Below are 16223 nucleotides of genomic sequence, written 5' to 3'. Positions count from 1 at the left end.
AGAGGGAGCCCCCAGTGGAGGGAGAAAGGCAGGAAGAGACCCCCGGAAGGGAGGCCACCCCTCAGGAATCGAGAGGCGAGCGGCCCGAGGAAGCGACTCGGCCCACGGGCAGCCGTCCTCGCGAGGCCCGCAGGGGGCGCTGCGACACTGCAAGTGAGTTGACCTCTCCCCGATTTCAGACATCGCGCTACCCCTGCTGGGAGTGGGGCGAGCCGGGCCGCTCACACGTTACGCAGCTTAACTCCACCGCCCGAGCCCAGCGTGGCTCGCCTGCCCGGCACCGCCCGCCTTCCACGCTGCCCGTCGCCGCCGCCACCGCACTCTCCCGACACGTGCCCCGCCCGAGACCCGGCCCCGGCCGCTCGCCCCGTCCTGGCGGAGAGCTAGGCGGCAGACTCCTCGGCGGCGCTCCGGGGCGGTTGGAAGGGCGGCCCTCCGGCGAAGCAGCCCCGCTCCCCGCCATCTGCACTGGAGCCGCGGCGGGCCGGCGCCGGCCGCTCGCCTTGGCTTCAGACGGGCGGACCCGAAGGCAGCTCCGCGGACTCCGCCGGCGCCGGGCGCCGGCCACCGCCCGAGGGAGACAAAGCGCCGCGGCCGGAAGATCGCCGCGGCCGCCAGAGGGGGGTAGCGAGCGCCGGGAGTCCTCGGGGTGGGGGCCCTCCGGCGGCGGCGGCGGGAAAGCCCGGTCTGGGCTCGCGCACGTGAGCAGGCGAGGAGGACCCTGGCCGCGCCGGCCCATCCCCGCGCCTGTCCGCCGGGGCTACCGAGCGCGCACGCCGGCCGCCAGACTCCCATCGCCGGGGCCGCGTGCGAGGCTGGGCTCCGCCGGCTCGCTCCCCGCCTCGGCCCGGTGCCCGGCGCGGTCCAGTCACGGCTGTCCGCGCACCGGCGAGGGAGGGCGCGCCCGCCCGCCCAGTGGGAAGCTCTGAACCGCCGGGAGATGCGCCTTTGGCCCGCGGGAGCCCCGCCGCCGCCTCCTCCGATCCAGGTAAGAAGCTTTGCATCGCGCCGGCTGGGAGTGGCGCGCCCGCCTTGTCAGCCCGCCGAGGAGCCGCTCAACTTCGCAAACTTTGTCTCCGGCTTCCTCGCCGGGGCCGCCGCGGGCCGGTGGTTGCCCTGCGCCGGGAAGAGGCATCTCACCCTCCCGGGCGGAGAGCTCCCGCTGGCCTCGCGGGTGCGGCCGTGCAGCCTCCTTTCGCCGGACGCCGCTGGGTTAGCCTTCCGTTCGCGCGCTGGGAATTCGGGGCGGGCCCGGCGGGGTCCGTGTCTTGCCGGGCTCGAGCCGGTCCCCCGGCGGGAGCGCTTCGCGTGGGCGCCCAGGGCTGCGAATCACGTGGAAAGGGATCTGGATCTCTCTGGATCTTTGGTCGAGGGGCGTCTCTTTTCAGCCTCCTCCCGGGAAGGCGAGCCCGCCTCCTGCCCACGACCAGTCCGCCGGCGAAGTGGGTGTTAATTCTGCTGGGTGCCCGCCCAGGGGTCATCACTGCCAAGGTCCAAGAGGGCAGCGGGTGACACCTCCGTTCCAGAGGCTCCCCTTGTCCCACCAATTTCGTTGTATTTAAGTACAATGACAATAAAGATTATTCTGGCTGCCAACCTCCCTTCCATCAGCTCAGCCTGTGGAGGGCAGCAGTGGGTGTATATGGGGCAGAATCCCTTTATTTTCCAGGCATTCTTTGAGTCCTAATCCGCCTCCAAATGCCTTTCTGGGGCATCGGAGCTGCACCTCTGTTGCCCTCGGCTGATGCTCCCAACGGCTGGGGAAGGGGCTTGTGGGGTTCCACCCATGTATGTAGCTATGCAGTGGCCTCCCAAGGGAAGGGGAGTCTGAGTGGGGAAGGCTTCGTGGCTGAAGACTCCGCACCTGCCTACTCTGGCTGCATGTGCCCCCCCCCCCAAAAGTCCTTTCTGTTCTGGGTGGAAAAACGGGTGTGTGTGTGTGTGCATGTGAGCCTTTTTGTTCCTTCTGCCAGCTGCGGTGCCCCAAAGAGCCCTCCTTGGGTCACAAAAGCCACGTCTCTTTTCTTAGCTGGTGGCACGGGGGGGGGGGCTTTCACAGGGCAGACTCAGAGGCCCCAGAGGGAGAGGCTGACCAGGCTGCCCTGAGAGGAACCCTGTGGGCAAGTCTCCTGCCCTGCCCTCCAGGTTTGTCTTGGCCCTGGGACCTCCGTCTCTGCCCTTCTGGCGATGGAGAGCCAACCTTCACAAGGGGAGGGCAGGAGTTCCTTTTTACAAGCCTCGGATTGACAGGCCTGGGGGTGGGGTAGAGCGTCCCTGAGCTGCAGTGGGGGTCCTGGGAGCCAGTGGGGCAGGAGTGGGGATGGCTGTGTGCACCAGGCTGCCCCTCCAGAAATGCCCCCTGGCTATTGGGAAGGCCAGCCCAGGGTGGCCCAGGGTGAACCAGAAGCTCCTCTGGCTGCTGCTTGTCCCAGAACGTTGGTGCCTCTGGGAGGGCAGCTCCCCCCCCCCCTCCCGGGGAGTTTGTGCTGAACACGCAGCTCATCTGTGAAAAGCAGCAGAGCCCCCCTTTGGCTCATCTGGGTAGCAAGAGAGCCTCTGTCCTTCCCCCCCCCCCGGAGACCCCCTCCTTTGGGGTGAGCAGGAGGGCCAGGGAAGGAGCGGGAGCTCTCTGTGGGGGGGGGCTTCTTTTGGTGGTGGGAACGTTGATTACTGGTGTGGGGTGGTGGTGTCTCGGTTTGGGCTCTTCTCTTCCTCACTTTGGACGTCTGGACAAGGCCTCTGGCTGCCCAGGATTAATTTGGGGGGAGCTGAACTCTTGCCCCGTTTGAGGCAGCTGTTGGTGCCCTCCCACCTGGGCAGAATCTGTCTGGCACTGGTGCAGGTGTGTGCAGGCGTGGAAGCCGATGCTGTTTGCCAGCGAGATTTGATGGGAAGGTGCAAGAAGAGGGGGGTCTGCCTGAAGGAGCTAAACTCTGGGGGAGGGGAGGAAGAGGTAGGAGGCCAGGCCAGGGAGGGGGGAAGCCAAGTTCCCCCCCCTCCCATCAAACTGCCTGGCACCTTGAGGGCTGAGACCCTGCAGGTGGGGCAGGCATGGTGCTGAACATGGGCACCATCTTGGCCTGCCACTTCTTCCTGGGGTAACCCAGAGACACCCTTCCTCGGCCTGCCTGCTGCCTGCAGGGTTTGCTCATGGCTCTGCCTTCCTGGCAGGAGGGGCTGAACTGTCTCCCCAGCTGTTGGCACTGCGGAGCCTCTTGAGAGCAGCACAGCTGGCAGACAAAGTGGGGGCCCAGGATGGGCAGAGGGGCTCTGGGAAAACTTTGACACTCAGACACGGGGCTGGATTTCTAGTTCTGGGTGGCCAGGTGGAAGTGGGATGCCTGTGTCAGGAATTGGGGAGGGGGCTCCTCCTTATTCTCCGTCGAGGCAGGCATCTCTTCTCTGGGGCTTCTGGCCTTCAGGAGACCGGGGGGGGGGGGGACGTTCTGCTTTAGACGTCGTCTGCTCTGGGGGGTCTCTGGACCTTTCAGGTAACGGAGCTGCTGGCCTCTGAATGAACTTTTGAGAAGAGAAAAAGGCAGCTGAGCCAAAGACCCCCAGGCCTCCGGGCTGCCAGTTTCACTCCCCCCTACCCCCCACCCAAAAGTAACCCTGGGAAGGTTTGGGTGCCCGAGGACTGCTGTCAGAAGCCCCAGACAGCCTGGCTTTCCCTCATTGGGGAAGAGGTGCTGTTGTTGTTGTTGTTGCGTATCACTTGAGGCTTGGCTATGGGGCTGTTGTGGTGCCTCTTCCTCACTATAGACTTCTTTTTGGTGTCCTTCTGCCACCTTTATTATTATTATTATTATTTTGTAAAGAAACACTGACTAACGTGGTGTCCTTCTCAAGCTTGGCCCTGGCCTCTTCTACGTTCACTGGTGAAGGTGACAGCAAGGAGTGATTTCACTTCTAACTGTTTGTGGGGGGTTTATACTTTTCTCAGTGGGTTTTTGTTTTGTTTTAATCTCATTTGACTTTTACTTAGTAACTGAACTTAGATAGCAAAGTTTGCTAGAAGTTTGAGGAAGGAATTTTCAAAAGTCTTTGGAAACAATTCTGTTCCAGGAGTTGTTGACGGTCTCAAAAGCTCTAAAATGTGGAGGGGCAAGGATTATTATTTCTTTTTTTGAAACCCCTCTGGTTATCCTTCCTCATAGCTAAGCAAAGCCCACTAACCTCTTGCTGGCCGGGGCGAATGGGAATCGGCCAGCGGAGATGTGACTCCCAGTTCTGAAGCCTTCGCTCTTAGGCTTCTTCCCACCAGTTTAACAAGAACTATCTGGGAACGGGCCCTACCCCTAACACGCCAGGCTAGAGCCAGGAGATGGTGAGTTCTAGCCCCACGTAGGCCCGAAGGCCAGCTGGATGACCTGGGGCCAGTCCTTCTCCCTCAGCCCTAGGAAGAAAGCAATGGCCAACCAGGTGGAAACCTTGCCAAGAAGACAGCAGGGACTGAAGCAGGGAGCCTTTCTAAAAGGTGGCTAATTTTATTGGCTAATTTTCTGCTTCCTGGAAGGGAAGCTGATTTTAAGGCCACAGCAACCTCTGAATTCTTTCTGAAGCTCTGAATGCGGCCAGTCAGATTTTGGGCTTGCTGGATTTTTCTGCCTGGAGCGCTGGATGAGGGTGGGGTGAGGGTGGGGGGTTATGGAATGGAACCCCTCCTTTCAGGACCCACCAGCTGGGTCCTTCGCACAAGCATTTCTCCTCTATAGAAACTTCCGTTGCATCCAGTGATTAGGAGGGGGGGGGTCCTCTGAGCTCTTTCCGTGGGCACCCATCCACGGCCTTCGGGGCCATGGCGTTTGCTTCCGTGGGCCCCACTGGGTGGGGTTTTCCCTCTTTCTTTTGGGTCAAGGCAGCACTGCTGGCTCCAGCCTAGATTCCAGGAGGCCCGGAGGATTCCCTGGGCAGAGGAGTCCAGGAAGCCGTGCCCACCACCTGTGCCTCCCGGCCTCCTCCCACGGGCAGGTCAAGAATCAGAGGGGCCCAAAATGCCATTTCCGGAGAGACTCGGCTGGGCGGCTGCCAGGGGCCCCCTGAAGCCTCTTGGGGGATGGGCAGCCACCCGGGATGGGTTTGCCTTTGCCCAGATCCCCCTCACTGGGCCCCCCCAAAGAGCTGCCTTGCCCAGAACCGGACCCTGGACGGTCCTTGTCAAAGCAGAAGAAGCTCCCTGAAATTTGGGAACCAAAGAACTGGGGGGGGGGAATCGGCCTCCTATTTGTCCCTGGGGCAGAGCCGTCACAGAGAGCAGAGGCCGGCATAAGGCATGTGGCTTAAGCCCCCCCCTCCAGTTAAATATAGGCTGCTCCAGAGACCCCCGTCTCTCCCCCCCCCCCTCCAGGACTCAGAGATCAGAACCGGCTGAAGGTTAATTTGGTGTGTGTGGGGGGGGGAATGGGCTTCTCTACTGAGTTGCGCCCGGAGTTGGCTCCGTGGCCTCCCAGGGGCCGCATCTGCTGGGGACGGGCTGGGCCTGGGCGGAGGCCAGCAGCACCGGAGTGGCCCTTCGGCCAGGGAGCGGCAGGGGAGAGGCCACGTGGGGCCCTGCAGAGTGAAGGTGAGCTGTGCTGATGCAGCCCCAGGGCCACAGGAGAGCACGGAACAGGCAGGGGCCTCGGGCTCTTCGGGGAGGGCGGCATCTCCCCCCGCTGCGACTCCAATTCCCCCCCCCCGGCACAGGTGGTGGAAGGCTCTGCACCTCTTCCCCGAACTCAGGCCTCAGCCGCGGTGTGGGCGCCTGCTCTGAAGCTGCCCTCAGGGACTCTGCCTCCTTCACGGTCCCTGTGGCTCTTGAGGGCCCTGGTAGGAAGCAAGCCTTTCTGGGGGCCAGGGGGCTGCCCGGGCCCCTCCTCGCCCCCTCCCCTATTTCTGTGTGCAGCCCCCTCCCCCTTGGGCACCCTCTCTTGGGGAGGCTGCTCCGGATGGAGTGGGGCTGGGAGAGCCCTGGGGGGGCTGGAGAAATACCTGCCAATCTTCCTTTGGTCCTGTCCAATAATAACCACTAAATAAGTGGGGCCTGGTCAGGGAACTGCTCCGCTGCCTCCCCCACACAGGGAAGGGCTGCTCCGGGGGCCCCTCCAGCACACACTCCCTTGGGAGGCCCGGTCCTGCTCGGAGACTGGGGGGGTGAGTGGGGCGCCCCCCTCCCCAGCGGTAACCGGCTGCTGCCATTCTTCCGTGGCTGCTGGTGGCTGTCGGGCTCTGTGGAACCGGCTGTACAATTAATGGGAGGCGACCGTCATTCATCCCGACTGCAGATGCTCTGGGGGGGGGGCTGCCGTTCAGCGGGGGGGCTGGGGGTGGGGGAGGAAGCGGGGGTTTTCTGCTGGGAGCGAGTGTCACAGCACAGTGGACACCGAAATGAAAAGCTATTAATAATGATCCTGGGACTTCACTTCCATCAGCTGTTTATTTAAAGGTGCTCCGTATCCAAAGCCACCTGATTTATGTGGGCAATAACAGGCGTAGGCCTGGGATCACTTTTTTAAGCAAGGCTAATGGGGTGAAACCATCACACTGCGACAGCAGAGATCAAGCTGGGAAAATGATACTGGAGAGAGGAATAAGCGATTGCTCGCATTATCCGGGATCCGTGCTGGAGAAGGAGTGCGTGCGCACGGGCGGGCGGGCGGGCCGGCAGGCAGGCGAGTGTGCGGGCACCTCCGCTTGGCTGCTGGCAGCGTTTACGAGGGCTTTTATGCCCCTTCTGCCTCTCTTCTCCCAGCTGGATTTATTGGCTGTGAAAGGATATAAAAATTTGATTCTACTAGACAGCACGCTAAAAGCCCGTACTTCACATCACGCGCGAGCAGGACTCTTCCACCGGTGGGGAGGGGGAGGCGGTGGCTGCTCTGCGCCAGAGGAAGGGGGGGTCCTGGCTCGCTTGCCCGGTTGGCCGCATCATCGGTCTGCGGAGTCTATAAATGAGGCTTGAGACCCAACTGGGGACCTTCCTCTTCAGCTCCACTTCTCTGCTCTGACTGAGCTGCACCCAAGAGCCCCTCCGTCTCCCTGGGGGGCCCACGCAGCCAGCCCCCCCCACCCCCCCACCTGCAAGGGCCAGGCTGGCTTTTCTGCTGCCCCAGCGTTTCCTCTAGGGGGCTCCACAGGGCCCCTTCAGGAACCTGCGTGGCCTTGGGGCACTGACCAGAACCCTCAGGGGCCAGGAGGGCGCAGTGGGTTAAATGCAGCACTGCAGGCTACTTCAGCTGACTGCTAGATCAGCAGCTCAGTGGTTCAAATCTCACCAGCTCAGGGTTGACTCAGCCTTCCATCCTTCCGAGGTGGGTGAAATGCGGACCCGGATTGTTGTTGGGGGCAAATATGCTGACTCTCTGTAAACCGCTTAGAGAGGCCTGAAGGCCCTATGAAGCGGCATATAAGTCTAACTGCTATTGCTATCTGCCTTGCGGTGGCTCCAGGGCTCTTATTGCCCACTCCGTCAGGTTAAGGATGTTTTGCCCTGAGATCTGTGAGGATTAACCACACCTTCACGGAGGAGGAAGGGAAAGCCATGCGGCTGTCCTCATTTCTCCGACTGACGCCGCTCCCTCCTCCCACAGTTTGCAATTGGGCCTTTCGTGTTTGACTTCCAAAGGCCTCCCCCCCCCCCCTTGAATGGATGGCACGAGCCACAGCTGGAGGTCCAGTACTGGGTGACACGTTTCAGGAACCCTCACCGAGTGCTTGTGCGCAAAGAGCAACCAGGCGCTGAGAGCCCCACAGAAGGTCCCTGGTGCGAAGGATGGGAAGGCAGCGGGCATTTTGCCCACAGAAGGAGGGGCCCAGGAGCCCTTTGGCTAAAAGGAAGCAGGAGCCAGAGGCTTCCCTGCTGCGGGAGCAGGAGGTTCCCCCCCCCCTCCTGCAGCGGAGTTGATCCCGGCCTGTCCTGGGGAAGGGGGCCGAGGCCAAGGGCTGCTTGCCAGAGGACTGGCCGCCCCTGGGGAGCATCGCTGTGGCGGGGGTGGGGGTGGGGCGGCCAAATCCTCGCCTTACCTGCAGGTCTGGGTGTGGAGCAGGGAGAGTGGAAGAAGCTTTCAGAATTGCTCTCAGCCACTTTGAAGCTCTGGAAACGGGGAGAGGGCCATGTAAACCCTAAGGCAGTGCAAGAAAAGGGCTCACAATGCAGGAAAAACGCACCTCCTCCCTCCCCCCTCCTGCTCCTCTGGGGGAAGGGAGAAGGACCGGAGGGAAGCTCCCGAGGGGCCGGGATGGGGCAGAATTCCTAAGAGAGTCGCCGGTGTCGGAGCCCCTTTGAATTCTGTACAAAGGCTGGAAAGCAGGCAGCCACGGCAGTCGGGCTCCTTCGGTCGCTGCACCAGGCAGCCTGGCTTAATTGCACTGCGGGGGGTGGGGGGTGGGGCTCCTCTTGATGACAGAATTGGGAGATTGGGGGGGGGATGACTCCGAAGTGGCCAAAGGGGCAGCAGGCAGCCCCACAAGGCCTGAGAGTGACGGCAGCTAAGGGCTCCAGGTATCCCAGTGGGGCCGAAACTGCCCCCCCTCCTAGAGTTGGAGGCTGTGCTTAAAGGCCCCCTCCCCTGGAAGCCTGGGGACAAGGCGGCCTGGGCAAGAGCACTTTGCGCATGCTCAGAGGTGGAATGCTTTGGAGGGCCTGTCCAAAGCCCCCCCCCCTTTCCTTTGCTGCCGGTCAGCTTCCCAGCATTGGCCAGTCCGGGGATGACAGAGGAAAGGGCGGCCAGCAGGCGGCCAAAGCCGGGACTTGCCCAGCTGCCAAAATGTGTGGGTGGGAGGGGCCTGGTGGCTGAACCCATCCCCTTATTTCCTTTTCTACCTGGCTTTTAATTCTTATTTAATGACTTCCCCTAAAAATAAAAATAAAACCATTAAGAACCATTTTCTTAAGTAGAGGAGCTCAGTCTGCAGTTGGCAGCCAAGGGGCTCAGGGCCTCCCTTTCCCCAGAACCCTTCCGGGTAGGCGGGGGGGGCGGTTGGCCTGGCCGAGCGCCGGACTTCCCTCTCTGGGAGACGAGGGCTCCCTTTCCTGCCCGGCCCACCCAGAGGGGTCAAAGCTGAGGGAGGGTTGGCACCTGGGGAGCCCAGGGGCTGAAGCAGGGTCAGCCCTCGCCCCACGGGGAGATGGGGAAGCATCTGGCGCCCTCCCACAGACCCACCTGGCGCTCAGGGGTGAGACCTTGTCTCCCGCTCAGAGCTCTGCCCTGCTGGGTGAGCGTCCCCGGGGGTGAAATCCTGCAGAAGACCCCCTGCAGACCCCCCCGAGGAGGCCAGCCGCTGCCTGATGGGGGAAGGCCCCCGTCCCTGCTGCAGTGGCTGCCTTTGTGGCGTGTGGCGGATGGTCACATCTTGAGGCAGTGGGGAGCCAAAAGGGGGACGTTCTGGGAAGGGTCCATGGGCTAAAGGCAGGGAGACCTCTGAGGGTGTCCAGATGACCGCCCTTCAAAGCAATCGTGCTAATGGCTGATTTCAAAGGCCTGGACCTCAGCTGGGGCTCTGCCTGCCAAGAGACTGAGGACTGGCCAATTCTGGGCTTCCTTCACTGACAGCAGAAGAAGCGGGGTGAGGGGGTGGGCTGCTGCCCTGGACCCTGCCCTCACCTGCAAGAACCAGCTGGTCCGAGAGGCAAGGAGAGTTGCCACCTCGGGGGAAAGAGATCCGGTCATCTCTGAATCTGTGAGATGGAGATTCAGACGGCAGAGGGATTTTGGTGGGAGAGGGAGGCCCGGTGTGGCCGTGGTGCCCGGGGGCCCCTTTATCAGCCGCAGTTAAAGCTTGTGAGCCGGCTGGGAGGGGCCGTTCCTAAGCGGACAACGGCTATCGCCCTGAGTGGTCCTTCGCAGTGGTCGTCCTCCTCCCGGACTCCGCTGTGGGTCAGGCCCCATTGAGAGTCCTGTGCCCACCATAGAGGGCGCCATAGTTCAAAGAGGACAGTGGCCCATTGGGGAAGGTCAAGGGGGGCTACCAGGACGGCCAGGAGCCTGGAAACCAAGCCCCACCCTTAGGAGGCGGAGCCAGCTTCAGAGAGCGGGAGGGCTGCCAGGCAGGAGAGGCGTGGACTCTTCCTTGTCCCGGGGGGGGGGGGGGGGCTCAGGGCCGGAGCCAGGAAGGACTAAAGGTGGGAGGTCCTGGCAGAGGCCGAGAAGACCTTCCTCCACGCTTCGACCGTTTAGTTCGGGTTTTGGGTCAACAGCTGATGTTCCTCCTAACATTGGGGGGGGGGGCGTCTCTCCTGTCCTGATGGGGGCAGAGGGGCCCTGATGGCAGAGCTGCACCCAGCCCACAGCTCCCCCCGGGAAGACCCCTGGGGGTCAGAAGGGACCAAAGTAAAACCGTGCAAGGGATGCTGAAGATGGGAGAGAAATGGGGTCCATCGTTCCCAGCCCCCTCGGCCCTTGCCGGTTCAGGGTCCAGCCACCACCTCAGCTCTTGGGCCAGGGCAGAAAGCCAGACTTTGACCCGGGAGGAGGAGGAGGAGGAGGAGGAGGCCGCAGCAGCCAGGCCAGGCCTCCTCCGTGGCTACAGTCCTGCTGCCCCCCTGATTATCGCACCATCGGGCAAGTTGAGCTGAGCTGTTGGAAACCCCCCTCCCCACCTTGCTTGCAGGTCCAGGGAAGCAGAGCGTGCAGGTTGGGGGGGAGGGAACTGTGCTTGTAGTCCATCTTCCATTTAACCAGCCATATTGAGTGATAAATAATTCATATTTCTGCCAAACATTTCATTAACAGAAGCCAATTCCTTCTTTGTTTGTCAGGGGGCTGAAAATCCCATTTGATGTTTTCATTTTAATGCTTAGCATCCTTGTGGTCAGCTTGCTCCCCCAGGGCCCCCCCCCGCAGGTGTCTCAGCCTAGCCCTTGCCCTGGGGAGGGGGCAGGGGGTGGCAGAAGGAAGGCTGGCGGGAAGGCCGACACAACCTTCAGCCGTGGGACCAGGAGGACCCTGTGGGGAGAGCTTTGAGCAGCACCCAGCAGCTTCTCCCGGCCGGCTCTCCCCTCGATCGGCGGTGGGGGTGCATGGCTGGCTGTGCTGCCCTGGGCTGAACCGCCTGCCCTGGAGATGAACTTCCCTCCACCTGAACGTGGCGGTCTTTGGGCTCCCCGCCCCCCCAGGAACGGTGGGGGTCCTGGCCTCCTTCCTGGGAGCCTCTGCAGGTTGTGCCCAGGTGACATTTCCAGGCGGTGGTGCCTGGCTGGCGTCTCCCTTCTCCCGTCCGCCTTGAAAGGCCAATTAATGCCCTGCATCCGTGGAGCTGAAGCATGAAACTTCCCTGTTTGGCGAAGAATTATTGCGGAGCGAGACGGTTCTGGCTGTAAGAGCCCTCTTCCCCCAGGGAGAGGCTGAGATGTTCTTTGCAATTAAAATTTCTTTCAAACTCGGACCAAAGAAGATTGAAAAAAGAAATATTTTCGGTTGCAAAGACCTTTCCCAAACAGGGAGGCTGTGAGAGTTTTAACAAACACCTTTGCCAGCCGAAGCGGCCAAAGGTTGGGGGGAAGCATCAACTGCATGGCCATTAAAAAAACATTTGGGTGGGGGGAAGGGAAGCCCTGCCCCTTGCAGGTGTGGCCCACTAGTATTTGGGGGGGGGTGCAGTAGGCATCCTTTTCCATCCCCCCCCCACTTGGGTGTCTTCCAGCCCAACCGAGAAGAAGAAAAGCTATGAAGAAGCTCTCCCACCGGGAAAGTAATTCCGAAAAGCCGGAAAGAGGAAGATGGCGATTTACTTCAAGGGCAGGAAAGATTACACTTTTAATAAGTGTAATGGCTTTCTGCTCCCTTTATTATTAAAGCTGTGGAGTGTGGCTGGGATTATACAAGGGGTCTTTTGCTTCTGGGGCTGCCAGTGAATCTGGGCGGAGGGGGGTGAGCAGGGCAGGAGGGCGGAGCTGGCCTCCTGCAGACCCTCCCTCCGTCTCCTGCCCTTCTGAGCCAAGGTGGCCGTCTGGCTGGTGAGGGGTGCATCCAGAAGGGGTGTGAATGGCCAGCCTGGAGATGAGCAGGCTGGATTTACCTGGGAGCCCCTTCAGGAGGGGGGGGGCTGCACCCATCTTCTCCTGGAGGGAATGGTGGGCTGCCTGCCACACACAGCGACTTTAGCAAGGAGCAGGCAATGATCAATAGCAATAGCAGTTAGACTTATCTACCGCTTCATAGGGCTTTCAGCCCTCTCTAAGCGGTTTACAGAGAGTCAGCATATCGCCCCCAACAACAATCCGGGTCCTCATTTCACCCACCTCGGAAGGATGGAAGGCTGAGTCAACCCTGAGCCGGTGGGATTTGAACTGCAGAACTGCAGTCAGCTGAAGTAGCCTGCAGTGCTGCATTTAACCACTGCGCCACCTCGGCTCAGAGAGGGGGCTGAAGCCACTTGTGGGAGCAAGAGCCCACCACCCCAGGCCCAGGAGGAATTGATCGGGATAGGGGCAGCTCTTAGGGGCCTGGGGGATTTGCCCTCCTCCCTGCAAGAGAAAGGAGGGGAACTGAGTGGGCAGCACACACCCAGCTAGCCAAGGGCTCGGACGGCCCCTGGACCCCCCCCCCCCATTTCCCCAGGGGCTGCTTGGTTTGCAGCCTGACTCCTGTGTAGCTGATCCTGGAAAATGGAAACTCTACACTCTCTCTCTGCCCCTCCCTCCCTCCCCCCAAAAAGGAGAATTAAGTGGAATTGGACCTGGTTTAAAAGAGCCCGTTTTCTGCACTGGCAGAACCCAGGGGAGACGTTTGAGGGGAACCCCACAGGCTGCTGGGCCCATCACAGGAACCACTGCCCCTCCATGGCTGGCCCCGGTCAGGTGCCCGGCGGGTGGCCCGATCCTGCCTCAAGGCCCTCCAAGCCGTGCTGCGTCTGTGGGAGGATGGGGAGCTGGGAGCCCATCAAGGAAGGGAATCCCTCCGGGTGTGGGGGGGGGCATGAGGGGCATGTGTTGCTTGTAGCTTTTCCCTGCCCAACTGAGTGGCATCCTGTGTGTGTATGTGTGCCCTTCTCAGGCAGGGGCGGCCCATGTTGCTCTGCTCCGCCAGTGTGGTTTTGGTCTCCCATCCCCCTCCTGCTGAACAACCCCCTTTCCCCCTTCACCACGGCCCCCAGAAAGAGCCCCCCCCATGGCCAGGGAGGCATGTGCTGTGCTGGGAGAGCTGCTGGCAGCCCCCCCCCCCCCCCCGCCGTTGCATTGGTAAAATGAAATAAATATCGACACGGACGGGATGCTCTTCAATTTGTCCTGATCACTGGGCTGCGGTGAGTTCTGACAGGGCAGAATGTAAAACATAAGCTCAGGATGTAATTTCTACTGTCAACATGATGTACAGTACGCTTCTGCCAAACACACACTGACAAAGCGTGGGGGGGAGGGGGGAGGCACGTGCCGTTGCCACCAAGCCCCGGGGAAAGGGGGGGCGGAGGAGGGTGGCCACTGAGTCCAGCCCCCCCAACCGGCCAAAGGAGGTAGCGGAGGCTGGGGGGGGGGGCTTCCCCTTCAGGGAGGCCGTCAGCGGCGCAAACAAAAGGCCACACTGGGGGGGGGGGAGAAATCCCCCAGGCAAGTTCTGGTTCCCACAGCAACCGTTGCCCAGGCCTGGCACGTGTAGGTGGGACACGTTTGCTGTTGTGTTTGGTGGGTGTGTGGCACGCATTGATTTGTTGCATCCAGATCGGTCTGCCTGGACCCTTCCCCCCCCTCCCAAGAAAGGGGCCCTGCGGTGAAGCACTGTAGGTGGTCTGCTGACTACCCATAGCCTCCCAACCTCCAGGCAAGGCCCCCTAGAAGGGAGACTCCTGCAAGCAGCCTCAGGCCCAGCTGGGTCCCCTGAATAAGGAGGAAATGCCACCTGCCTCCCAACCCACCTGCCCTCCCTGCCAGCCCCAGAGAGGCAGAAGTGCAGGCAGGCACCTTCTGACCCCCAGAGGGAAGCTTCTGCCGCCTAGAAAACCCACCTTCCTTCTCCCAGATGGTACAGGATGTGCCCCCTCCCCTGGCAAGCTAGCAGTCTGGGCAGCTGAAGAGCCAGCCCAGCAACTGCCCCCCCCCCCCATGCAGAATGAGGTACCACTTCCCCAAAGTCAAGTGAACCCCCCCCTCCATAATTGAGACCACATCTGGAGGCTTACACAGATGCCTTCTGTGAAGGTGGCACCAGAAGCCGCCTTGAAACAGGGCCCCTCCAGGCCACTTTTGCAGGTGTGGGGGTGCCTCCCCAGGTCAGAGAGGTGACCCTGGTGGCAGCCCTCCCCCTTATTTATTGAGATGCCTGTCCACCGTCCGGACTGCACACACCGCTCCAGCGTCTTAGGCGGCTCCACCTAACGGGGCCTAAAACGGGCGGGTGGGGGGTCGCGGTTCAGCCTGTGCCGCATTGGCATTCTCTTCAAGTGTGGCCTTTGCTAAGCGGGGGTCAGGCCAGCCAGCGCAGCTCTGGTGTTGTCTGAGCCCAGGTCGAAACGTCGTCGAAGCGAGCCTCTTTCCCGCAGATGGAGAAGCCCCGCCGGGCAGAGAGCAGAGCTCCGGGGGGGGGGGTGTTAGAGGTGGGGGTCGCTCCTGGTTGGTTCTGGACCATCAGCTGCCTGCCAGGTTGGCTCCGGCTGAAGCTCTGCGTGGCTGAACTCAGGGAACGGCGCTCCCTGCTGGGCGTCTTCTTGCCCCTTGGGGTGGGGGTCCCTTCGGTGGGGTCTGGACGGAGAGGACGAGCGGGGCAGCAGCCTGGCTGGGCCGGGCTCAGGGCGGAGCTTGGACTCGGCTGGAGAAGAAGGGCCGAGAGGCAGGGAAAGCGGGAAAGGGGTTCTGAAAGCCCGCGCTGGTTCCCGGAGGGAGCCGGCCGACCTCCCTCCCAAGGAGCGAACCAGCCCTTAGCCGGCTTCTCGAAAGCTGCCGGCGGTGCCAGGAGAGCAGAGCGAGGGAAGAAGCCGGGCCGGCTCAGCCCTCTCGCCGCCTTCGGCCTGGAGAAGCAGCTGCGCCCAGCACGGCCTCCCAGGCGGGGAAGCGCCGGTGGCTCCCCCTGGATCGGGCCGGCCCCGGCTCTCCCAGCCTGCCCCGGCCGCTCCCCCTTAGCAAGGCGCGTCCCACGGGCTGACGGCCTCGGCGCTCCCGCCCCGCCCGTGGGCTCTGAGAGGCTGCGCCTGGGCTGGAATGAGCCGGCCACGAGTTCCCCGGGAAAGCGGGCCCAGGCAGGCAGGAACCGAGAGGAAGCGGTCCGAAAGTCTCCCGCTGTCCTTGGGAGCTCAGGGGCCCCGGCGGCGCCAACCACGCACCGCGGAGGAGCGGCAGGCTGGCGGCTCAGGGAGCGGAGGCTGAAGCGGGAGGGGGGCTCGTGGAGAGAAGGCTGAAGACAGCGGAGGGTCCCAGGCGACTGGCCCGGTGGCCGGGAAAGCCCCGCCTGGCCCGTGAGTGGAAGCTCCCCCGAAGCCGCAGCAGGGCGGAGAGGGCGGCCCAGGGCAGGCCGCCCGGCAGCGGAGGTGGGGCTGGGGGGAGGGAGGGAGGGAGCCCTCCCCAGGCGGGCAACCTGTGCGAAGGGGAGGGCGGGGCGGCCTGGTGGGCCTGGATTTCCCAGGCTGAACCCTTTTCCCCCCCTTGGGTTGTAAATTGTAAATCTCCCACCCTTCGCTCAAAGCTTGGAAATTAGCATCTTTAAGTGCAGATCAGGAAATGAAGGAAATTTGTTTTTTGTGTGTGTTTTAAGAAGGATTATTTTAAACTGCTCAGAAACCTCCCTCCTGCATCCCTGGGCAACGGTGGGGGAGGACGGGCTCTGCTCTCCCGGCACGTGGGGAGGGAGAGAAAGCCTTTCTCCTGGGCAAGGCCACGGGGGGGGGGGGCTGCCACGGCCCTGCAGGGTGGGTCTCTGGGGGGGGGCTTTCCTGGCCCTCCCCCTCAGAAACAGGGCAGCTGCTGCTGCTGAACCTGAAGCAGCCACTGACTCACCTCTTGGCTGGGCACAGAAGCCAGGCTGGTCAGTTGCTGCCCCCCCCCAATTACTCATGTAATTGCTGAGCCCCGGGGCCCCCTGCCCCTCCCCTCCCCACCACCCCCGGCCGGCTCTAACTGGTAACAGAAGTTTTTGGGCGGAAGGCTCCATCCTATGAATGGCGGTGAGGGAGGAAGAGGAGGAAGGACAGGATGGTCCTGGGGAGGATCATGCCAACTTTCTGCATGGGTTAGAAAGCAGCATCTCCGCAGCCTGCCTGGCATGGGCAACAGGGCTCCAGTTGGGCATTTGCTGAGCAGCCGGCCAGAGCAGCCCCCAGCC

General features: G+C 62.1%; 1 protein-coding gene across 2 annotated transcripts in view; it reads left to right on the top strand.

Annotated features, from left to right (window-relative positions):
- Positions 1-255: 255 nt before the first annotated feature.
- The window catches only part of CDH22 (cadherin 22), a 58778-nt gene continuing 42810 nt past the window's right edge, over positions 256-16223 (top strand). The window contains exon 1 of one of the 2 annotated variants that reach the window (XM_087720718.1): positions 256-988. The gene's annotated coding sequence lies outside the window, so the exon portion shown is untranslated. Of the gene's footprint in view, positions 989-15117; positions 15361-16223 lie in introns of those variants that run through there. The other variant, XM_087720720.1, reaches the window with a different exon arrangement.

The sequence above is a fragment of the Thamnophis sirtalis genome, unplaced genomic scaffold (assembly GCF_051295495.1).
Source record: "Thamnophis sirtalis isolate CommonGarterSnake01/CBP01778 unplaced genomic scaffold, rThaSir2_p1.2 scaffold_7, whole genome shotgun sequence".
Lineage (NCBI taxonomy): Eukaryota > Metazoa > Chordata > Lepidosauria > Squamata > Natricidae > Thamnophis > Thamnophis sirtalis.
The sequence above is the reverse complement of the archived record's forward strand: the minus strand, read 5'-3'. Positions and strand labels throughout refer to the sequence as shown.